The following is a 25,818-nucleotide window of genomic DNA, read 5'->3' as shown; positions in this document are numbered from 1 at the left end:
AAACGCAATGTCAAATCAAAGAAATTTTACCACTATCGTGAAGTACAATATGTCACAAGAAAATATTCTCAGAATCATCGGAATCCATTGACGCGTTCCAGAGTTAGTACCTCATAGGGAGACAATGGTCAGAATCAGGGCCGGCTCCAGGTTTTTGAGGGCCCCGGGCGAAAGAGTTTCAGTGGGCCCCTCCTTTAACACATACCACGATTCATGATCGCATATAAACACAGCCATGTAGTATATAACACAGCCCACGTAGTATATAGCACAGCCACATAGCATATAACACAGCCATGTAGTATATAACAGCCTGCGTAGCATATAACACAGCCACGTAGTATATAGCACAGCCCACATAGCATATAACAGCCCATATAGTATATAGCACAGCCACATAGTATATAACATGGCCCACGTAGTTTATAGAACAGCCATCTATTATATAGCACAGCCCACATAGCATATAACAGCCCACGTAGTATATAACACAGCCCACGTAGTATATAGAACAGCCATGTAGTATATAGAGACACTTGCCTCATATAGTGCTGCACAAACGTTATGCCCCATACAGAAACTTACCCCATATAGTGCTGCACTAACGTTATTGCCCCATAAGATTCTCCATACAGACACTTGCCCCATTTGCTGTTGCTGCGATAAAAAAAAAATCACATACTCCTCTCTCCGTCGCTCAGGCCCCCGGCACTTTCAACATTCACCTGTCCTTGTTCCAGCCGCCGCTCCATCTTCAGTGTCTTCTGCACTGACGTCCAGGCAGAGGGCGCGCACTAACCACGTCACCGCGCCCTCTGACCTCAGCGTCACTGCAGAAGACGCTGATGAGACAGACGGAACGGCGGCTGGAACGAGGAACAGGTGAATATCGCACAGCGCTGCGCTTCCCTTCCCCGTTATACTCACCTGCTCCTGGCACTGTGCAGTCCCTGCTTCCCGGCGCCGGCAGCTTCTTCCTGTATTGAGCGGTCACCGTTACCGCTCATTACAGTAATGGATATGCGGCCCCACCCTTATGGGAGGTGGAGCCGCATATTCATTACTGTAATGAGCAGTACCATGTGACCGCTCAGTGCAGGAAGAAGCTGGGGAGCCGGGGACCTGCAGGGACCGCGCCAGCCGCCAGGAGTAGGTGAGTATAATTAGACAGCCTCAGCCGCTCCCCCTCCCCTGCTGAGTCAGCTCCGTGATGTGCCGCTAGCTGAGGGCCCCTGGGGGAGCGGTGGTCCTAGGCACTGGCAGCTGCCTGCCCCTAACGCCGGCCTTGAATGGGCCCCCCTGTCTCACCAGGGCCCCGGCACTTGCCTGGGTACGTCGGGTGCTGATGCCGGCCCTGGTCAGAATTGTAAAAATTGGCCTGGTCATTAACGTGCAAACCACCCTTGGAGGTAAAGGGGTTAAAGTGCAGAATGCAAGTAGCAGGGGAGCTGTGCAGATGAGAGAGCCTGACGGCAGGCTCTCTCATCAGCATAGCTCCCCTGCTACCTGCTCTCCGCACTTTAATATGGTTTGATGTCACATTTCACCATGGAATAAAATTGCACATCAAGAAGGATCTGGGTGAGTGCTCCAATTCTTCCAATTTCTTATGATTTACCTATTTCTTTTTTTTTTACAAATAAGCATGAGTGCTCTGCCTGCGGAAGCAGTCCATTGCAGAAAACCAGGAAAGGCGGTCATCCTGCTGGCAGACCCCATGAAGGAAAAGACCCCAGTTAGTGTGGTTGTGATTAGGGTTGAGCAAAACGGGTCGGCCAGATTCAGAAGTCGCCGACTCGCCGACTTTTGGCAAAGTCGGGTTTCATGAAACCCGACCCGATCCTATGAAAAGAAAAGTCGCTCAACCCTAGTTGTGATGTTCCAATAGTTAAAAGGGTGCAGCAGCAGAGTATGTTCCATTGAAAACAAAAAAACAAAACACCTATGTATATGTCCTAAATAGGAGCCATTAAATCAATCTAAACACTGTAGCGTGGCTAAAGGTTGTATAGTCGACGGGAGGTATGTATCACAGAGAAGGCTTGTCGCTGTGATGTAACCCGGAGTGTTTTCTTTAGTACACATAAAGCAATAAGGAATTGTTTAGGATATTTGGGTCTGGGTTACGGGTAGCTATGAGAGATGGGAGGGTCTGGCTACCCATATACCTCACCCGTGGGTAAGGGGCATAACCATGCCTGTCTATGTTTGTTTCAGGACCAGTGCTGATGTCATAACCACATGTCTAATCATGTGACATTACCTCACCAATGGGTGTGGTTTCAGGCTACATAATGGAGGTGTGTAGCACATGGTGTGAGAGTGTTTGGGAGTCTGCCAATGTGGACAGACTTCCATGTGTCCAGGCTGAACACTACAGAGTGATCTGTGGCTTCAGATAGAGCCTGAGTGCAGGACGTTGCACAGCCTGTGTGCCCACAGGCCTGAGGAGAGCAGAGCTTTTCTATGGACTTTTATGCTATGTCGGCCTGATGTACGGACCGTTTTCCTTTCTGTTCCTGTTTTGCTGGTTTATGGAGCAAATAAACCCACATGGACATTAAAGAGAATGTGCCTCCTGTTTCCTCCTACGCACCTGAGCGGGTACAACGTTACAATTGGTGTTTTAGAATGCGGGCAACGATCCAAGGAGCACGTGTTGCAGCGCTGGCTGGTCTGAGCCAGAGGAATGGATGGTCTTGAAAACCGTGAGTAAATACTGATCGGGATCAGTGAGAACAGCTGTTTTGGGATACCTCTGAGGAGAAGAGGGATCCGGGAAACTGTGTGGCCGGCACCAACAGGTAACGGACAGGTGTCCGTGTGTACTGACCGGGGTCAGAGTGGAAGAAAACAGAGACAGTGCGTCTGGGCATCTCTGAGGCTGAGGGGTGTCCAGAAACCCGTGAAGTTGCCAACAGGTGACGGTCTGAAAACCGTGTATTGTACTGACCGTGGTTAGTGAAAAACAGTTTTTGGGCTATGTTAAAGCCGGGTGTGTAACAGACCGTAGTCTGTGTTAATCTGACCAGAGTCAGTGAGAGACTGTGTGTTTTTTTTTTTTTCTATAAGCACGTGTGCAAGTGCTTGCTGTGGACCGGCGAGTCCATATATTTCTTTTTTTTTTCTTCTGTGATCGACTTGCTGTGGCTCGGCGGGGCCACGAAGACTGAAGGCGTCTGGCGGTAACTCGGCGGGGTTACGAAGTTTTGCTGTGGATCGGCGGGTCCACGAAGTCCACGGTGCAGAGCCTTGTGAAGTGCAGTTGCAGCAAAGGAAAAAAAAAAAAAAGACATTGCTGGTTTAGAGTGTGCAGACTCTTAAAGGGCCAGAGTCACATTGGTGTGCTGTGCAAACTGGGGCTTGAGAGTACTGTGGGAAGTCCACAGGGTGTACCCCAGAGTGGGGTGGTGTCCCAAAAACGGAGCGGTGACCCCAAATAACTATGGTTGGCCAAAAAGGGGCTGCGTCTCAAAAGGGGGTAGTTGCCCAAAAGGGGGTGGAGTCCCTAAAAGGTGCGGTGGCCCTAAAGGAGAAAATGATCCACAAAGGGGCAGTAACCCAAAAGGGGGTGGAGTCCAAAAAGGGGGCGGCGACCCAAATAGGGGTGGTGGCCCTAAAAGGGGTGGCGGTGAATGCACTGATGGACGGTTGCCGGGTTCAGTGTTCAAACAGCACATGTTCAGATTATTGTACTGACTTTTCATCTGGCAAGATGACACAGAGCTGTTCTGTAGAAGTCAATGGAGTGTGCGTGACTGGTTCTCTGGACTCGGGGAGCCTGGCGACGCTGGTGAGCGCCACACTCCCTGTCTATCTGATTCCTGGAAGGAAGATGGAAGTCCACTGCGTTCATGGGGTAGCTGGGGATTATCCGGTGTCCAGGGTAATCATTGAGACGCCCACGATTATTGCCAGCCATGATGTACCTGTAGTCCCAGACTTGCCATTCCCTGTGGTAATAGGCCAGGACTTTGAAAGGTTTTTGGACTTGTGGGAGGAAAGGGGAGTGTCTGATGGCTCAGAAGGGAGCCTGAATGACTCTAGGGAAGCCCCACCACAACAGGCGACTGTAGCTGTTCCGGATTGTGTGATGTGTGAAAAGGAGATAGCGACACCTAATGTCAATAGTCCAGAGTTTATGGGTGACTGGAAGAAAGTGTGCGTCTGACACGTGTTTAAATGGGGAACTGCTGTTCCAGGATAACAGAGTGAAAGGGGGTGACTCCTATTCAGACTGTGACTCAAGCGCAAGGGAAAAGAGTGCAGTAAGGAGGAGCCGAGAAAAACTCACAAATCTTCATCTCGTCGCGGGGGCCGCAGAAAGGCGGGACAGGTTACACCCTCTGAGAAGAGGGATGATGAGGAGGTCACTTTATCTCTGACAAACCCTAGCACTCAGGTAGTTAGTGATGGGCTGGGGTTAGAACAGACCTGTAGTAGATCCACATCTGCAATGCCCAGAAAGGGTGAAGTGGCTCAATGTGATGAAGGCTCCAGAATACCTGATGCTGAAGAGATGGAGAACTCTGAAGTTACCAAGAGTCAAGGGGTACTTTAGAGTAAACAGATAGAGAACCCTGCAGAGACCATAGATGTGGATGCAGAGACAGGTGGAACCCTGAGGAGGCAGAGTGTGGGTGAGCAAGAGACCCCATCTGAAAGTTTAATTAAAGAACTGCTGGTGCGACATGTGAAAGCCAAAAGAGAGCAGGACCATAACATAGAGCTGCTTAAAGAAGCAGTCGAACGAGAAAGGGTCCTGAGGCAAGCAATTGAACACAGAGTGGGTGACCTAGAGAAGGAAGTCTCTGAGCTCAGAGGTCACCTATCAGCATGTCAAAACATGAACAAAGCCATGTTGAAAGATATGGAGGTGTTCAGAGAGGCCCAAGAGAAGAATCAGCAGGAACTTCTCCAGAGAGAAGATGAGCGTCGCTGCTTGGTAGAGGAGCTAGATAAAGTTCTCCAAGAGCTCAAGACAAAGGAGACTAATCAACGGCCTCAGAAATCCACGGATGACCGGGAAATCAATCTGTTGTGCTCTCCCGATCTGATCGCTATGAAGGAGCGTGACCTGGAGAGGCTGACCAAAGAAGGGGCCTCCATGGAGGAAGAAAGCCAGCAAGGGAAGTGCCATGCAGATGGCCGAACAAAGGACATCGAGGTCTTGGAAAACTGTGCTGACGCTAAGGACGAGGAGGTCCAACGATATAACCAAGAAGGTGAGACTTTGATTTTCAAGTGCGTAATAGATGTACCCAAAGTCATGCAAGAAGCGTGTGCCAGTGAGGAGGTGTATGAAGTGTTTAAAAAGGCGGTCGACGCGTGTAGGGTGCACTGGGCACCTGAGACCCATCAACTGGTCATACTGTCCACTAAGGAAGTCACAGTGAAGCGGGTGGCTGTCCTGAGAGAGATGCATCTGCAATGCCTCCGCACAAAACAAATGATCATGTTGAAGAATGAGGAAGCCGCTCAACGTCTGGAGCTAGCGAGAGAAGCTCAAAGTCGGTTGGGTATTGTAGAAGATGTCGTGCAAGTGCCCAGAGGTCTGGTGGGGAAAGTCATCGGAAGATTTGGCAAGGTGATGCAAGAGATGGTGAATAGGTCCGGTGTTATGAGAGTGAGCATTCCGGCTGATGATGAAGCCCAGGTCGTGGGTGAAGATGGGATGGTTCCATTCCTCGTCGTCGGATCCATGGAGAGCCTTGGGAATATCCAAATGCTCCTGGGGTATCGTGTGGCATACCTGAAACAGATAGAGCAGCTAAGACGTGAGAGGGAGCAGATCAATATAGAGCTGCAAGAATTGGCAAACAGGTTGCCACCACCTTCAACTCGTGGTCTAGAGAGGCAAAGAGGTTCTCTAAAGACTGGAAGTCCTCAAGCTGAAGTTAACAGAGGATATAGAGGTAAAGTGAAGAGCTGCTCTCCGAAGAAAGACAATAGGAGAGATCAAGAACCGAGAGAGAACCGAAGGTGGTCAGATGGAAGAGCTAGAAGTAGTAACTCCTCAGTTAGTTCAGGGCTCAGTGACCTAAGCGGGAGATCCTATAGCAGACGAGATGACAAGGGATCATCGTTGTCAAAGGATGTGATGGAAAGGGATGACGAATGCCGACGAAAGGGTTCAATAACAGGCCCTGACTTAGACAGACGGTTTGACTGTCAGGAACGACTGAGAGGGGTCTCTAGTCGGTTTAGGACAAGTGCCAAGCCCCACGGCTTTAGGCAGAGGGGGGAGGTATGTAGCGTGGCTAAAGGTTGTATAGTCGACGGGAGGTATGTATCACAGAGAAGGCTTGTCGCTGTGATGTAACCCGGAGTGTTTTCTTTAGTACACATAAAGCAATAAGGAATTGTTTAGGATATTTGGGTCCGGGTTACGGGTAGCTATGAGAGATGGGAGGGTCTGGCTACCCATATACCTCACCTGTGGGTAAGGGGCATAACCATGCCTGTCTGTTTGTTTCAGGACCTGTGCTGATGTCATAACCACATGTCTAATCATGTGACATTACCTCACCAATGGGTGTGGTTTCAGGCTACATAATGGAGGTGTGTAGCACATGGTGTGAGAGTGTTTGGGAGTCTGCCAATGTGGACAGACTTCCATGTGTCCAGGCTGAACACTACAGAGTGATCTGTGGCTTCAGATAGAGCCTGAGTGCAGGACGTTGCACAGCCTGTGTGCCCACAGGCCTGAGAAGAGCAGAGCTTTTCTATGGACTTTTATGCTATGTCGGCCTGATGTACGGACCGTTTTCCTTTCTGTTCCTGTCTTGCTGGTTTATGGAGCAAATAAACCCACATGGACATTAAAGAGAATGTGCCTCCTGTTTCCTCCTACGCACCTGAGCGGGTACAACGTTACAACACCTATAAAGGATGGCAACGCACAGAAAAAGTCATAATAAAATCATTATTTTATTTGAACAAGTTAAAACAACACCAAAGAAAATTGGTAGTAAAACAGAAATAAACAATACAGGTGAGGACCAAATGAACAAGAGAAAGGAGGTGGAAACGCCTGGAAGCAATGGTGTATTATCAATCAGGAATTAACTGTTGCCAGGTAGTGACTTTAAATAGATTACTCACATACAAAAATATGCCAGCATAGAGCTGTATGTAATACAAACAAAGCAATTCAATAAAGCAGGAACACACTGATCTAATAAGCCTGTGTCTGCAAAGAGTTTAAGCCAACACACATATACAAAGGCCGACAGAGGTCCTGTGATCTTAATTAGATCACTATAGCATTCATGTGAGAGAAAGTTTTTAGATATTCATTACCGGTTCAGATGAAAGATATCCAGGAGTCCACCACACCCGACGCGCATTTTGCAATGAAATGCATCGTCCAGGGGTGAATAGACGCCGGTATGATGCCTTTTTGTATTGCAAATGGCCAATAGAATGGAGTGGACGGAAACAGACAAAGACGCATCCGCAAAAAGGGAAGGGGGTCATGATTATACCACTGAAACATAGTAACACAATAAAACACAAAAGAAAACCATATAGGTATTAGAGAACAGACTCAAAGTCTATCAGCAGCACAGTGATTACAGAAATTACGAAGAGCGGCAGCAAAGTAAAACGCCGTGTCTTTGCTGCGTCCAGTCGTCATGGAGACGCGCAAGAGTCAACTTCCGGGAGCACCGCTGCAAATGAAAATAGTCACATGACGAGGCCACGTGATCAAGTCACGCGCTCGTAAAATGGATGTCGTTACGGATGTCATAGCAACGGATGCGCTGTCTCGGAAAAGTGCCTCCGAGGTGAAAAAAAGGTAAACAAAAAAGAAAACAATAAAGGAAATGGTACATATAAACCCCAAACCCTCATACACAGATGATGTTCAGTACAGCAAGTCATTGAAAGAAAAGTGGAAATAAATCCACTAACCACCTATGTGCAAAATGCATATGCAAATGACAGTGATCATAATGAAGAATAAAACGGACTGGTGTATAATAATTATAGCGTTATGAATACATAACATCATAAAATAGAATAATATTAAATGTGTAGGTGGAATAAATACATTCTTGACTAATAACAAAGTCCAAGACATATAGAAATATAGATATACATATATGTGCAAGTAGAAAGTGCCAGGTGCTTGAAAAGATGTCATTCTGGGTGGAAGGTAGGACAAAACGCCAACAAAGTCAATATCTGAGTAAATAAAAAGAAATAAAGTTAGACCAAATACTACATATAACAGAAAAACCAACGACTAAGACAAAACAGCTCAATAAAATGGATACAAATATTAAAATATTTTTTAATAGTATGTTAAAAACAGAAAATGTGAAACGAGGAACTGACAAGAAAAATTGGCACAAAGGGCATATTCTAGGACTATGACGTATACTAATTAAAGAAATGGTTGAAAACTATTATGGTCATTTAGTCCATATGGTGAGATAGTATTTAATCTAAAAATCCATTTAGTTTCCTTTTGAGCCAGAAGGCGTTTCCAATTCCCACCACGTGGTCCAATAAAGACCCTGTCAATGCCCTTGAAGTATAGTTCAGTGGGGTCACATTGATGTATATCCTTGAAGTGTCGTGGGATTGGTTTTAACGTAGAAATGTCATCAATGTTCTTAGTACCTTCGATATCCAGTATATGCTCACGAATTCGCCTTCTGAATTCTCTGGTTGTCATGCCAATGTATATCAAGCAACATGAACAAGTGGCATGGTAAATGACAGCTTTTGTGGTGCAATTGGTGTTATAAGTGATGGTGTATTTTCTACTTGCATCGGCATTTATGAAATCCTTGGCTTTGACGACATTTTTGCAGGCCACACATTTTTCACAAGGAAAGCAACCCCAGGCTGGGCCTTTGGACCCAAAAGTAAATTTTGTTGTATCGCCCTTGTGATAACTATGGACCAAATGGTCACGCAGATTTCGTGCTCTTCTATATGTCACAGCAGGGGTATCACCAATTATGCCAGACAAGGTTTTGTCAAGTGATAGGATTGACCAGTGTTTTTGCTGGATTTTAAATACTTCATCACTACGTGAGTTAAAATTCAGAATACATCGTACCTTGGAATCAAAGGTCTTGGCCTTCTTGAGTTTGCTCTTCAAAAGGTCACATCGATTGCTCATACGCGCCTTTGTATAGGCTTAACAGAGTTCTTTTGCCATATCCGTGTTCTGCAAATCTCTGATGGAGGTCACTAGCCTGTTTTTCAAAAAAAGAGTGATTAGAGCAAATCCTCCTAGCCCTAAGAAATTGTCCAGTAGGAATGTTTCTTAACAAGGGCCTTGGATGTTGGGAGGTGGCATGTAATAGAGTATTTGCTGCCGTTTTTTTCCGGAATAGATCAGTCTGGATGTTACCCATGTAGTCAACTTGAATGGAAACATCCAAGAATTCAATGTTCTGTGTTGTGAATTCTGTGGTCAAGCTCCCTCCTGTGGTCATGAGTGGTACTTCGGCTGGTTCTGTCTATAAGCTTCCTCTGGTGGATGTGAGTGGGGCTGCGGCTTCTGAGTTTCCTTCCTCAGGTGACGAGGTTAAGTCGTTAGGTGCTGCTCTATGTAACTCCACCTAGTTCTTTGTTCCTGGCCTCCAGTCAATGTTCCAGTATTGGTCTAGCTCTCTCCTGGATCGTTCTTGTGGCCTGTCTGCCCTGCATAAGCTAAGTTTTGCTTGTGTTACTTTTGTTTGCTATATTTTCTGTCCAGCTTGCTATATTGGTTTTTCTTGCTTGCTGGAAGCTCTGAGATGCAGAGGGAGCACCTCCGTACCGTTAGTCGGTGCGGAGGGTCTTTTTGCCCCCTCTGCGTGGTTGTTTGTAGGTTTTTGTGCTGACCGCAAAGCTATCTTTCCTATCCTCGGTCTATTCAGTAAGTCGGGCCTCACTTTGCTAAAATCTATTTCATCTCTGTGTTTGTATTTTCATCTTACTCACAGTCATTATATGTGGGGGGCTGCCTTTTCCTTTGGGGAATTTCTCTGAGGCAAGGTAGGCTTATTTTTCTATCTTCAGGGCTAGTTAGTTTCTCAGGCTGTGCCCGAGGCGCCTAGGTTTTTGTCAGGAGCGCTCCACGGCTACCTCTAGTGTGGTATGATAGGATTAGGGATTGCGGTCAGCAGAGTTTCCACGTCTCAGAGCTCGTCCTATGTTAGTAACTATCAGGTCACTTTGTGTGCTCTTAACCACTAGGTCCATTGTGATTCTGAATCACCTGTTCATAACAGTACTGGAGGCCCAAAGTACTAATGCTTCTCAATAGAGGGAAAAGAGAAGTTCTGAGACCATTTTTTTTCCTCTGTACTGTGTTTTGTCTTTCTTTTTCCCCTAGACATTTGGGTGGTTCAGGACACAGGTGTAGTGATGGACATTAAAGGTCTGTCTTCTTGTATGGATCATCTCACTGCAAGAGTACAAAATATTCAAGACTTTGTGGTTCAGAATTCTATGTTAGAACCAAGAATTCCTATTCCTGATTTGTTTTCTGGAGATAGAGCTAAGTTTCTGAGTTTTAAGAATAATTGTAAACTGTTTCTGGCTTTGAAACCCCGCTCCTCTGGTGACCCAGTTCAACAAGTTAAGATCATTATTTCTTTATTACGTGGCGACCCTCAAGACTGGGCATTTTCCCTTGCGCCTGGAGATCCTGCATTATGTAATATTGATGCGTTTTTTCTGGCGCTCGGATTGCTGTATGATGAACCTAATTCAGTGGATCAGGCAGAGAAATATTTGCTGGCTCTGTGTCAGGGTCAGGATGAGGTAGAGATATATTGTCAGAAGTTTAGGAAGTGGTCTGTGCTCACTCAATGGAATGAATGTGCGCTGGCAGCAATTTTCAGAAAAGGTCTCTCTGAAGCCCTTAAGGATGTCATGGTGGGATTTCCTATGCCTGCTGGTCTGAATGAGTCTATGTCTTTGGCCATTCAGATCGGTCGACGCTTGCGTGAGCGTAAAACTGTGCACCATTTGGCGGTATTATCTGAGCATGGACCTGAGCCTATGCAGTGCGATAGGACTTTGACCAGAGCTGAACGTCAAGAACACAGACGTCAGAATGGGCTGTGTTTTTACTGTGGTGATTCCACTCATGCTATCTCCGATTGTCCTAAGCGGTTCGCTAGGTCTGCCACCATTGGTACGGTACAGTCGAAATTTCTTTTGTCCGTTACTTTGATCTGCTCTTTGTCATCCTATTCTGTCATGGCATTTGTGGATTCAGGCGCTGCCCTGAATTTGATGGACTTGGAGTATGCTAGGCGCTGTGGGTTTTTCTTGGAGCCCTTGCAGTATCCTATTCCATTGAGAGGAATTGATGCAACGCCTTTGGCCAAGAATAAGCCTCAGTACTGGACCCAGCTGACCATGTGCATGGCTCCTGCACATCAGGAGGATATTCGCTTTTTGGTGTTGCATAATCTGCATGATGTGGTCGTGTTGGGGTTGCCATGGCTACAAGTCCATAACCCAGTATTGGATTGGAAATCAATGTCTGTGTCCAGCTGGGGTTGTCAGGGGGTACATGGTGATGTTCCATTTCTGTCTATTTCATCATCCACCCCTTCTGAGGTCCCAGAGTTCTTGTCGGATTACCGGGATGTATTTGATGAGCCCAAGTCCAGTGCCCTACCTCCGCATAGGGATTGTGATTGTGCTATCGATTTGATTCCTGGTAGTAAGTTTCCTAAAAATCGACTGTTTAATTTGTCTGTGCCTGAGCACGCCGCTATGCGGAGTTACACAAAGGAATCCTTGGAGAAGGGTCATATTCGCCCGTCGTCGTCGTCATTAGGAGCAGGGTTCTTTTTTGTGGCCAAGAAGGATGGTTCGCTGAGACCTTGTATTGATTACCGCCTTCTAAATAAAATCACGGTCAAATTTCAGTACCCCTTGCCGCTGCTGTCTGATTTGTTTGCTCGGATTAAGGGGGCTAGTTGGTTCACCAAGATAGATCTTCGTGGTGCGTATAATCTTGTGCGTATTAAACAGGGCGATGAATGGAAAACAGCATTTAATACGCCCGAGGGCCATTTTGAGTACCTGGTTATGCCATTCGGGCTTTCTAATGCTCCATCAGTGTTTCTGTCCTTTACGCATGACATCTTCCGAGAGTACCTGGATAAATTCCTGATTGTATACTTGGATGATATTTTGGTCTTCTCGGATGATTGGGAGTCTCACGTGAAGCAGGTCAGAATGGTGTTCCAGGTCCTGCGTGCGAATTCTTTGTTTGTGAAGGGGTCAAAGTGTCTCTTTGGAGTTCAGAAGGTTTCATTTTTGGGTTTCATTTTTTCCCCTTCTACTATTGAGATGGACCCTGTTAAAGTTCAGGCCATTTATGATTGGACTCAGCCGACGTCTCTGAAGAGTCTGCAAAAGTTCCTGGGCTTTGCTAATTTTTATCGTCGCTTTATCAATAATTTTTCTAGTATTGCTAAACCGTTGACTGATTTAACCAAGAAGGGTGCTGATGTGGTCAATTGGTCTTCTGCTGCTGTGGAAGCTTTTCAAGAGTTGAAGCGTCGTTTTTCTTCTGCCCCTGTGTTGTGCCAACCAGATGTTTCGCTCCCGTTCCAGGTCGAGGTTGATGCTTCTGAGATTGGAGCAGGGGCTGTTTTGTCGCAAAGAAGTTCTGATGGCTCGGTGATGAAACCATGCGCCTTCTTTTCCAGGAAGTTTTCTGTTGTGAATTCTGTGGCAGAGCTCCCTCCTGTGGTCACAAGTGGTACTTCGGCTGATTCTCTCTGGGAGCTTCCGTTTGTGGAGGAAAGTGGTACTGCGGCTTCTGAGTTTCCTCCCTCAGGTGATCTGGTGAGGTCGTTAGGTGCTTCTCTACTTAACTCCACCTAATGCTTTGATCCATGCTTCCTGTCAATGTTCCAGTGTTGGACTTGTTTTTCCCTGGATCGTTCCTGTGGCCTGCTGCTCTGCATAGCTAAGTTCTTCTTTGCTATTTGTTTGCTATTTTTTCTGTCCAGCTTGTCTAATTGTTTTGCTGGAAGCTCTGGGACGCAAAGGGTGTACCTCCGTGCCGTTAGTTCCGTACGGAGGGTCTTTTTGCCCCCTTTGCGTGGTTTTCTTTAGGGTTTTGTGTAGACCGCAAGGTTATCTTTCCTATCCTCGCTCTGTTAAGAAAGTCGGGCCTCACTTTGCTGAATCTATTTCATCCCTGCGTTTGTCTTTTCATCTTGACTCGCGGTCATTGTGTGTGGGGGGCTGCCTTTTACTTTGGCGTGTTTCTCTGAGGCAGGGTAGGCTTGTTTTCTATCTTCGGGCTGGTTGGTTTCTCGGGCTGTGCCGGGTTGCATGGGCGGAGATGGGCGCAGTCCACAGCTGCCTCTAGTGTTGTTTGGAGGGGATTAGGGATTGCGGTCTGCAGGGTTCCCACGTCTCAGAGCTCGTTCTATTATTTTGGGTTGTTGTCAGATCACTGTATGTGCTCTGACCGCTATGTCCATTGTGATACTGAATTGCCTATCACAACAGTTTTCGCCTGCTGAGCGTAATTATGATGTTGGCAATCGAGAGTTGCTGGCCATGAAGTGGGCATTCGAGGAGTGGCGTCATTGGCTTGAAGGAGCTAAGCATCGCGTGGTGGTCTTGACTGATCACAAGAACTTGACTTATCTCGAGTCTGCCAAACGGTTGAATCCTAGACAGGCTTGTTGGTCGCTGTTTTTCTCCCGTTTTGACTTTGTGGTTTCGTACCTTCCGGGCTCTAAAGACATTATGGACTATCGGGCCAAGGAAAAGGTTTGGCTCGAACAGGTGGATCAGGTGTCTAGTGGCGGGGTGATGGATGCGCAGCCGCCGGTGGACTTGATATGGGATGATAAACTGCAGTCAATTAAAACGATGCTTCTGAGACGTTCTCGACTCTGGTGGAACAGGTTGTTCCTGGACAAATATATTAAAAATAAGATGATCCCTCGTGGCCTCAGAGTCAGAGTAATACCCTCATTCCAAATTGATGATACCTCGTTTATCTCGCAGGGGGAGGACGCATGTACAATGTGTTCTACCTCACTTATACAACTATTGATCAAACACTATACAAGCTGTATTACAGATTTAGATAAAAAAATAGATTCCATTCAGGTTGAAGTTAAGGCTGGTTGCCCTAATGAGAAACTACAACAATTTGAAGGGGAGCTGGATAAAACAATGGATATCCTGGCTAAGAAGATTCAGGATTCTCAGTCTATTAAATTTAGTAGAGATACTAAGGACTATCATACTAAAAAAGTATATCTGTGGAGGAGTAACATTCATCCTCGACGGGAGAGATCAGCTTCTAATACCTCCTTGTCCTCTCTGAGTGGACGATCTGACCTATCTTCAGTATCTACCCCTACCACTGCGGGTGGTGATATGAGGCTACGTGATCATCATTTTCATCCATATAGGAGGGGTAATACATCTGCTATGGTGTTGAAGAAAGACAATAAGGTGATTAACCTTAGTAAATATAATCTGTCTGATACTGATCTCCTACTTCTAGAGAAGGGTCTTTCGTTTTCTCCTACGGCTGACTTCAACCTATTTTCCACTATTAAGGATCTTCATCTTTTCGCCAGGTCATTGCTGTTCAGGAGATACCACTATAATAATGAATTACATGTATTATTCCCCACAGAGGAAGAACAAAGCGTATTGAGAATACTGGAGAAGTTAGCGGTCGAACATCTTCATGATGGAGGTAAGATTCCTCCATCTATCCGCCCACATTCCAGCAAGTTTCCACCATTATCCACATGTAACAACATTGATATGTTTGTTCGGGTGGTGACGGAGGACCTGAACCACATCCGGAAGCATGGTGTACATGATAACCTCTCTAAAATTGAGAGGGAAAGATTACAATTTCTTAAAGATCTACCGGATGTGGTTATAAAACCAGCAGATAAAGGTGGTAACGTCGTCCTGTGGCCCATGGAAATGTACGAGAGGGAGGCTTACAGACAATTAGACAACAATGTCTGCTATAAGAAACTAACTTATAATCCCCTCTCGGCATTTTCTGGGCAATTGGAGTCCATTATCCAGAGGGCCTTACGGGACGACGTTATCACCAAGGAGCTGGCGTTGGCGTTGTGGGTCAAAGAGCCGACAATACCAACTTTATATTTACTACCTAAGATACATAAGAGTCTTCAGTCGCCGCCCGGCAGACCTATTATTTCGGGTAGAGGAAACTTGCTGGAAAATGTAAACAGATGGATAGACTTTCACCTCCAGCCACTTGTTTCTAATCTTCCATCCTTTTTGAAAGATACTGGGGATTTGCTTCGCAGGGTCGACGGTTTGTGTTTGGAGGGTGGGACTCTATTGGTTTCAGCGGATGTTGAATCTCTTTATACCAACATAAGACATAGAGATGGTATTAATGCAGTAAGGTATTTTTTGGAAACCTCTACATTATCTCGTGGTATGAGAACACTTCTGCTGGAGCTTCTAGAGTTCACCCTCACCCACAATTTTTTTGTATTTAAGGGGTCCTTCTACCTGCAGCTCCAGGGCACCGCCATGGGCGCGGCCTTTGCGCCGGCCTATGCTGGGTTGTTCCTGGGGCTGTGGGAGAGGGACCTCCTCCTGTCGGACGAACAGGGATCAATAGACCGTGTCCCTTTGTGGATGCGGTATATTGATGATATCTTCTTCGTCTGGCAGGGCACACCCGTCGACTTTGCGAAGTATATGGTGCTCCTGAACAGCAATGACATGAATATCCATCTTTCCTTTGTATCTGACAGTGAGTCAATTGATTTTTTGGACGTTACTGTTAAGAAGGATATGTCGGGGATGTTATGTACTGACATCTACCGCAAGAAAACGTCCAAAACACACTACTACACGCCTCTTCGGGACACCCCAAGCATATGATCAGGTCGATCCCGGTGGGACAGTTTCTCCGTCTTAAACGGATCTGCTCCACCGGGATAGATTTTGAGAGACGGGCTACGGAGCTTAAGGTGCATTTCAAGGCTCGTGGCTATAGTGGGAGATCTATTAAAAAAGCCTATTTGAGAGCTAAATATACCCCACGTGAAAAACTTCTATACGGTGCCCAGGGCAGCACTGTGGGACGAATAGTGAGTAATAATGATAAGGTTAGATTCATCACTGACTTCAGTGTAAGGGCTGACGAAGTACGGAGGGTCGTAGAGAAGGCATGGCCAATTTTAATGGTTGACCCCACTATGAAAAAGTTTCTTCCAACCCGACCATCTTTGACATTTAGGAGGACTAGGAACCTTAGGGATCACTTAGTGAGAAGTCATCACATAAGTCAACATCCCATAACATTTTTGGATATAATGAGGCCAGGGCCTGGATGTACTCCGTGTGGCCACTGTGTCGCCTGTCCCAATGTTGAAAGATGCGATTCCTTTCTTAATTCCAACGGTTCTAAAGTATATACCATCAGGCAACATATTACGTGTAATACACGATATGTCATATATTATGCTACGTGTCCCTGCGGGTTGATCTATGTTGGTATGACGACCCGTCAATTTAAGGTGCGAATTAGGGAACACGTGCTTGGGATACAGGCGGCCTCTGGCCACACGGATGGATCAGTGCTTAAAACCATACCGAGACATTTTTGGGAATTTCATGACTGTAATTCATCGTTATTAAGGGTTAGAGGCATCGATACCCTGAAAATTAACATTAGAGGTGGCCAATTGTTCAAAAGGTTGGGAAAATTAGAAACCCAATGGATTTGGCACCTCCGGACCGTCCAACCGGACGGATTGAATGAAAATTTATCGTTTGCACCATATCTTTAGTCCATCGGCTGCTGCGCTTTCCACAATGCTATCCTTTTCTCATATGTTTTTATATTTTGATTTTAAGGATTATTTTTTACCTTTTAGTATTTTCTTGTGGTATCGCAAGTGTGGGCCATCTGTTGAGCGTCGTGTCGACATTTTCATTGCCGGACCTTGGAGAAAAAGGATCACCGGAGAATATGCTATTAGAACAGTTTTGTTTGCCATTTGTGGAGGGTTATATATATTTATGGAGAGATATGTATATGGTACAGTTTACACATGTAATTCTTCACCTAGTATATTTAGAACATCTCACTATATTGTATTTACTGTGTCGCAACCATATGGATTTTAAAGGGATATGTGTAATGTCAATATTTATTGTGCTATCCATATGATTGCTGTTTGATATGTCGTATATGGTTAATTATATATTTCTCCTGTGATATGGGCACGTATCCATGTCTATGGTCGGTATAATGTCCACATATATAGATGTTTTTTCGCTCTATAGTCCCCTTGATGTATGTATTTATGTGTGTTAATTGTTTATAGTCTTGTGTTCCATAATATATGACTAGCTGTGGATGTACTATATATATGGTTCGGATATATCCTAAACTCGCCCCTGTTAGTATTGACCTACCAGGTGGATATTTCTACACTGGTGGACGATAGTATTTACAAGCGCCAATAATTTATTGCCTTAGTTTTGGTACAATCGGCCGCTTGTTGTATATGGTGGCTAATTATGGGATTACATGTCCCCATACTATACCATTATGGCTGCGGTGTACAGCCTCCTGTACCAATATGGTGCTTATGCCTATGTTGTGCGCATGTGTGGGTACCACACTTCCGGTTTCGGATACTGAGGGCGGACATGCCTGTAGCTGGATGGCTGCATGTCATAGCCCTCTATACCATCATGGCGCTATGTCTGCTATGCGCGCGTGCGCACACGTCACTTCCGGCCGCGGACGCTGCAGGGCTGGTGACCCTGGATCACATGGGCCCATGTGTTTCCGGTGTCGCCACACTGTGCGCCGGCGTCGGGGGCTGATGATATCATAGGAAGCTGCTTTTTTACAAATCGGGAGCGTTTGGGGGCTATATATTGAATCCGGTAGTACAAGTTGACACCCCTTGAGAAAGGCATCCGCCGAAACGCGCGTTGGGGTGGGCGCGATAGGGTGTGCGCAGTGACCACTATTTCTATCTACGGGTATGTACCATTCAAGTATCTATGCTGTATAGCGATTTGTGTCACTTGACTGTTATATGTGTGTATAAAATGGGTGGTATATTATGCCTTGCATTGGATACTCTGTTGCACACCTATCTGTGCCCTTTCTAGATGTGTTGAGGCTATCATGGGGAATCCATTCCCTGCTGTCTGTTCACCTTTATGTCTAATAAAGATTTTGATACTTTGCATATAATCGGACTTTCTGATTGCTTCTGTTCTTGTGGGTTTTTGATGTTATTCTGAATTGCAGTCTGTCCATGATAAGTCCTATTCAGTGCCTGAACTCTACGATTCATGATTATTTCTATTGATTATAGGCGCTGGTATGTTTTCTTCTTTTTATTATTGGTTAATTCTAAAAATGTGAAGGCGGATGCCCTGTCTAGGAGTTTTGTGCCCGACTCTCCGGGTTTGTCTGAGCCGGCGGGTATTCTCAAAGAGGGGGTAATTTTGTCTGCCATCTCCCCTGATTTGCGGAGGGTGCTGCAAAAATTTCAGGCTAATAGACCTGACCGTTGCCCAGCGGAGAAACTGTTTGTCCCTGATAAATGGACGAGTAGAGTTATCTCTGAGGTTCATTGTTCGGTGTTGGCTGGTCATCCTGGAATCTTTGGTACCAGAGATTTGGTGGCTAGATCCTTTTGGTGGCCGTCTCTGTCGCGGGATGTGCGTTCGTTTGTGCAGTCCTGTGGGATTTGTGCTCGGGCTAAGCTAAGATGGTCCATTTGGTACCCTTGTCTAAATTGCCTTCCTCCTCTGATTTGGTGCCATTGTTCTTCCAGCATGTGGTTCGTTTACATGGCATTCCGGAGAACATCGTTTCTGACAGAGGTTCCCAGTTTGTTTCGAGGTTTTGGTGAGCCTTTTGTGCTAGGATGGGTATTGATTTGTCTTTTTCCTCGGCTTTCCATCCTCAGACAAATGGCCAGACTGAACGAAACAATCAGACCTTGGAAACATATCTGAGATGTTTTGTTTCTGCCGATCAGGATGATTGGGTGTCCTTTTTGCCTTTGGCTGAGTTCGCCCTTAATAATCGGGCCAGCTCGGCTACTTTGGTTTCGCCGTTTTTCTGCAATTCTGGTTTCCATCCTCGTTTCTCTTCAGGGCAGGTTGAGTCTTCTGACTGTCCTGGTGTGGATACTGTGGTGGATAGGTTGCAGCAGATTTGGACTCATGTGGTGGACAATTTGACATTGTCTCAGGAGAAGGCTCAACGTTTCGCTAACCGCAGGCGCTGTGTGGGTCCCCGACTTCGTGTTGGGGATTTGGTTTGGTTGTCATCTCGTTATATTCCTATGAAAGTTTCCTCTCCTAAGTTTAAGCCTCGTTTCATTGGTCCGTATAGGATTTCTGAGGTTCTTAATCCTGTGTCTTTTCGTTTGACCCTTCCAGCTTCTTTTTCCATCCATAACGTATTCCATAGGTCATTGTTGCGGAGATACGTGGCACCTGTGGTTCCATCCGTTGATCTTCCTGCCCCGGTTTTGGTTGAGGGGGAGTTGGAGTATATAGTGGAGAAGATTTTGGATTCTCGTATTTCGAGACGGAAACTCCAGTACCTGGTTAAGTGGAAGGGTTATGGTCAGGAAGATAATTCCTGGGTCTTTGCCTCTGATGTTCATGCTGCTGATCTGGTTCGTGCCTTTCATTTGGCTCATCCTGGTCAGCCTGGGGGCTCTGGTGAGGGTTCGGTGACCCCTCCTCAAGGGGGGGGTACTGTTGTGAATTCTGTGGTCAAGCTCCCTCCTGTGGTCATGAGTGGTACTTCGGCTGGTTCTGTCTATGAGCTTCCTCTGGTGGATGTGAGTGGGGCTGCGGCTTCTGAGTTTCCTTCCTCAGGTGACGAGGTTAAGTCGTTAGGTGCTGCTCTATTTAACTCCACCTAGTTCTTTGTTCCTGGCCTCCAGTCAATGTTCCAGTATTAGTCTAGCTCTCTCCTGGATCGTTCTTGTGGCCTGTCTGCCCTGCATAAGCTAAGTTTTGCTTGTGTTACTTTTGTTTGCTATATTTTCTGTCCAGCTTGCTATATTGGTTTTTCTTGCTTGCTGGAAGCTCTGAGACGCAGAGGGAGCACCTCCGTACCGTTAGTCGATGTGGAGGGTCTTTTTGTCCCCTCTGCGTGGTTGTTTGTAGGTTTTTGTGCTGACCGCAAAGCTATCTTTCCTATCCTCGGTCTATTCAGTAAGTCGGGCCTCACTTTGCTAAAATCTATTTAATCTCTGTGTTTGTATTTTCATCTTACTCACAGTCATTATATGTGGGGGGCTGCCTTTTCCTTTGGGGAATTTCTCTGAGGCAACATAGGCTTATTTTTCTATCTTCAGGGCTAGCTAGTTTCTCAGGCTGTGCCCGAGGCGCCTAGGTTTTTGTCAGGAGCGCTCCACGGCTACCTCTAGTGTGGTATGATAGGATTAGGGATTGTGGTCAGCAGAGTTTCCACGTCTCAGAGCTCGTCCTATGTTAGTAACTATCAGGTCACTTTGTGTGCTCTTAACCACTAGGTCCATTGTGGTTCTGAATCACCTGTTCATAACAGTTCTGGTTACTGCTCTGATGCGTAAGTTTTATATTCAATTGATTATCATTTAAATAATCAAAAAAGGAATGTAAATCCTCTTGAGTACCTTGCCAGATGAGGAGCACGTCATCAATGTAAAGCCACCATGCTACTACACCAGAACATAGGGTCACTGGGTTAGATTGAAAAATGTCCCTCTCCCACAGCCCCAGGAAGAGATTTGCATACGAGGGCGCACAAGGTGCCCCCATTGCAGTCCTCTGAAGCTGCAGGTAGATGGATTCCTTAAAAAGGAAAAAATTGTGGGTCAAGATAAAATTTAAGGCCTTCAAAAGAAACTCACAAAGTGCCCCATCAAGACCACTAGAGTTAAGAAAGTACTGGGTGGCATATATTCCGTTTTGGTGTCGAATTGACGTGTATAGGGACTCGACGTCACATGTCACCAGACACATGTCTGCTTCCAGGTGAATGCCATTGAGTTTCCTGAGGATATCTGTTGTGGCAGGGTTTCCACCAATGGTTTTAGGTAATGATCTATTAATCTACATAGTGAATCACATAGATTGTTAATTCCTGAGACAATTGGTCTACCTGGAGGAGTGACCGGGTCTTTATGTATCTTGGATACAAGTACCAATTAAGACAAACAATACACAGGGTGAACCAAATTACACCCTATGCCCGTCCGGGGATATATATCATATCGGCCCCGCACAATACCAATACAAATTACCTACAAAAAGCTTGCACAGAGACCTCATCGTACAAAAAATCAGTATTTATTATTCAACAACATAACAAAAAAATGTTAAAACACAGTTGTGATGGAAAACGGTACTATATAAGAACACCCCAGACCAGAGATAAACGTGTTACATCTCATATAACCCACTGCCAGGAAAATGTATCAAAAGCTCCAAGAAGGGAGTCCCCCGGAAGAAGGCATACGAGCCGAAACGCGCGTAGGGGTGGCACCATCAGACCGGAGGTAAAGTAATACTACTAACAGGGATTTTGATTACTGTGCTGCCGGATTGAACTGTAGTTTGGGGGCCATATAGTGTGACGCCGTTTAGGCATTCAGTGATAGTGCCGTTTGAGCATAAGAGGTTTCCCTTCTTGGAGCTTTTGATACATTTTCCTATCGGGTATTTCTAAATGGAGAGGTCAAATGCATCGGCCGCTGGAGATCGGATTTTTTACAGGTTATACTCGCCCTGAGTTTTAGAATTCATTATTTTTGTTTTCAGGTTCTCGGTGTCCGGCTGTGTGGTTTCTGGGGCATTCGTACATTTTGTCCCTTACAGAGAGCTGCATGCAGACCAGGTTGATATCGAGATGATGTGGTGAGGGATCCTCAGTCTTACATGGACACAGGTGTTCCCAGAAGCGATGGAGTTGAGCGGCACTGCTTAATCCCCAATTATTTTGGTAATACATGCAGGATGGAATGATTCATGGTTCCTAAAAATGGCAAAACTGATGATGCTTATGTGTGCAGATTTGGACCATATTATCGTTTTTTTCTCCAAGATAATATTAGTATGGTCCATGATAATCTTGAGGGTTACATGTCAAGGCGCCAGGAACACCGTCGCCATTGAGAAAGCCCGTAGAACAGTTAATTGCTCCATTTCTGGTTTTGTACTGGTAGTGGTACGCCATAAGCAATTGGAATGGCATAATCGCTGTTTGATTGGGCAGTGTGGCATTCAGGTGGTGCATACTGTTTTTGATTCCGGATGTTATACATGTTTTACAAGAATGGTTATGTGCAAGAATAGAAAGATTAAAAGCTGTGGCTGATCCTGTCCATAAAAGAGCCATGTGTCCTGTGCCTTATTGGAATGTTTTATTACTGGCAGGGAGGCAATCTGCTTATTTAAAGGGTTTCGTATGATGGTCTCGTCATTTTGAGGGCCACAAGCAAAATCGCAAAGGGGTCCCTGTTCAGAGGGCAGGGGGTTAACGTTCCTCCCTCATTGCATGTTCTTCCACCTTCCCCTCATAGCTAGTTTGAGCGAGGTTAAATTCTGGTACAGCACATTGATGGCTTTAAGGAGGGGTAGTCAGCTTCCCAATTTGTCATAAGATTATTCTGATATTCTAGACCGGTGACGTGGCTGATCCTGTCCATAAAAGAGTCATGTGTCCTGTGCCTTATTGGAATGTTTTATAACTGGCAGGGAGGCAATTTGCTTATTTAAAGGGTTTCGTATGATGGTCTCGGCAGTCTTGAGGGCCACAAGCAAAATTGCAAAGGGGTCCCTGACTGAAGAGCCTATGTGTTCAGAGGGCAGGGGGTTAACGTTCTTCCCTCATTGCTTGTTCTTCCACCTTCCCGTCATAGCTAGTTTGAGCGCGGTTAAATTCTGGTGGAGCACATTGATGGCTTTAAGGGGGGGTGGTCAGCTTCCCAATTTGTCATAAGATTATTCTGATATTCTAGACCGGTGACGTGGATCAGGGTGAAGACAGAAAAACGGTATATCAAGACATAATAGAGTATATTGTAGGAAAACAGGCTTCAGTTAACAAAGGTTCTAAGAATCAAGCAGCAGACAAATATAGACTCAGTAATAAAAGGGTATTGTCAGTACAGACCGATCATGAGAGATCAAGCCCAGAAATGCAGGATCCAGAGGTCCGGAGCCTGGACTGGGCTCCTAGTGGAGAGTAGGCCACAGCGGAGGTGGGTGCAGAGCAGGTCTGGAGAAGTAAAGTCTTTTACATGGGAGGCAGACCGACAGCAAATGGGGTATCCCGATGAACAGAAGAGACAGGCAAGATACAAGTCCTTCTAGCTTGGCAGCAGGTGAAGTACGAGATACACAAGCAAAGTATAGTGCGCAAGTCCCTGCATACATGCAGAAGACAGGAAACAAGGAATATCAGACAGGAAACAAGATGGCCCCCGTGAAGCCACTAACTCCATCTTAGATAAGGGCAAGATCCAGCAGAACTAAGGGCAAGACCAGGGAGAACAGGTACACAATTCAGATCCTTATACAATGGATCCTCCCACCAGGTGTTCTATATTGCCATTAGTAAGGAATATATCTTCCAGTTCTATTCCCCCCCTTCAGGTTTTGATGTTGGTACTGTCCCATAATAAATACTCCCTTATTGGGCCCAATCTACCTCTTCTCCGGTATCTGCGGGCTGATAGGTTTAAGCTGTTGCCATTTTGACAGCATTTTCTATGTTTTAGGAGATTAATAAAGTCACAGAAGGTGATAAAATTTTATCAGTTTGAAGAGTATGGAGATGAAAATGAACTTGCTCTCTGAAAGGAGGTGGTGCATACTGCTTCGGATTACGGAAGTTATACATGCTTTAAAAGAATGATTATGTGAAAGAATAAAAGGAATAAAAGCTGTGGCCGACCTCATCCATCAAAGATTCATGTGTCCTGTGCCTTAGTAAAGCATTTTATTACCGGAAGGGAGGCAAACTACTTATTTACAGAGTTTGGTGTTATGGTCTCCGCAGTCTAAGGCTGGGTTCACACTGCGTTAGTGTGACCCGTTTAACGGACTACGTTACACCGCGGCATAACGCGGTGTAACGTAGTCTGTTAATGCCGCCATTACGTTCAATGGCGGACGCATCGCTAGCGCACGCTCACAATGGGCGTGCGCTAGCGATGTACCATCATTGAGTGACGGACCCGAGACGTGGGCAGCAGTGTTTCCGGGTCCGTCACTGCTAGTGCACTGCTAGCACAGATGGAGCTAGCAGATGCTCCATCTGCGCTAGCGCTGTGCAAACATTGGCACTTGCGCTAGTGCAGTCCGTTTAACGGATGTGTTGAATGGACTGCACTAAAGCAGTGTGAACTTAGCCTAAGGAAATTAAGCATACCTGTGTGTAATTTATTTTCAGTATAATTACAGCTGTTCTGTGAAGGCCTCAGAGGTTTGTTTTACAACATTAGGGATCAAATGGCATCATACAAATCAAGGAACACAACAAAGAGGTCAGGGTTAAAGTTGAAGAGAATAGTTGCTAGGAGTCGAGTTCCCGCCGCTGCACAGGGGGAATCTCGAGCCGTGTCTGCTGCGGTTTCACATTCTGCATCGGCCGCATTGGAGTCTGCTCAGCAGAGACGTCGGTCCCAGCGTCTCATTGAATCTGATACTGTGCAAAGGGTTACTGCTGCCTCTCCAGGCTCTGCTATTGTACACTGCACTGGTCTGTGACGAGCAGGCTTTTCTGGGACTAAGTCCTGCTTTGCACACACTGAGCATGCCCAGGGTAAGATCTCTCAGTGGAGGTCTAGGGTCACATGCTCAGGTACTGCAGCAACTTCCATTGGTCCTCCAGGAAGTCCCTGTACCTGATCAAGTTCTGTGGCAGCCTTCCATTGGTCCTTCTAGGAAGGTCCTGAAGTTGCTGCAGCTATAAAAGGTTCTCATGACCGCACAACCATGCGCTAGTTTCAAATATGTACGAGCTCAGTGTGGTCGTGTGTGTGGTCAGGGACCCGGCTGAAATAAGCCCCTAGAATGCTGGCACCTCCGGCGAGGAGTTTGTGTGTATGCAGTCAGGGACCCGGCTGAAATAAGCCCCTAGAATGCTGGCACCTCGGGCGAGGAGTTTCTCATGAGTGAATTCAGGGCTGGCTTATAGCCATTAGAATTCCGGCTCACCCGGAGAGGAGCAGCGTGTTTGGTTGGGACTGCATGACCACTGTCGGCTCTACTCAGTAGCTGTGTTCCCTGTGAGCTAAACAGGGCACAGCGTTCTCTTTACTACGGGCTCTGTGAAGTAACAGAGTTTGTTTATACTAATTTACTTCACCGCCTTACTTAGCAGCAGGTTCTTTCCTGCACGGTGGATCCCGGGTTGCGAACGCACCTATCTCATCTAATAAATATATTTGGTGCGTTCCGCCAACCCTAACAGTATACTAGCGCCAGGATCTGGCTAAGTAATGGCGGATGAACAGCGATTGCATGGGTACATCCAGCTGCTGGAGGGCCGGTTGGCGTCTCTCGAGCGTGCAACCTCAGCGGTGGATGTTACCGCAATAGCTGTTCAGGCTGCTAGCGTGGCTGCAGCAGCTTTACCCACTGCCACCTCTGTTCCGACCTTATCTCACCTGCCTGAAAAATACTCTGGAGACAGTAAGTCCTGTAGGGGTATCGTGAGCCAGTGTGGTATACATCTCGAGCTCCTGGCTGCACGTTTTTCCACAGAGCGGGCAAAGGTGGGATTCATAATCTCTCTCCTGTCGGACAGAGCTTTGCAGT

At 46.1% G+C, this 25,818-nt stretch overlaps 1 long non-coding RNA gene across 1 annotated transcript; it reads right to left on the bottom strand.

Moving 5' to 3' along the window:
* Positions 1 to 6,911: 6,911 nt before the first annotated feature.
* Positions 6,912 to 18,025, bottom strand: LOC138647154 (uncharacterized). The gene is made up of 2 exons (XR_011314909.1): positions 16,886 to 18,025; positions 6,912 to 8,190 (listed from the first exon to the last, which is right to left on the bottom strand). It is a non-coding gene; the product is annotated as an uncharacterized lncRNA (long non-coding RNA).
* Positions 18,026 to 25,818: the final 7,793 nt, after the last annotated feature.

The sequence above is a fragment of the Ranitomeya imitator genome, chromosome 8 (assembly GCF_032444005.1).
Source record: "Ranitomeya imitator isolate aRanImi1 chromosome 8, aRanImi1.pri, whole genome shotgun sequence".
Classification (NCBI taxonomy): Eukaryota; Metazoa; Chordata; class Amphibia; order Anura; family Dendrobatidae; genus Ranitomeya; species Ranitomeya imitator.
This window is presented reverse-complemented; position numbering and strand designations above follow the sequence as displayed.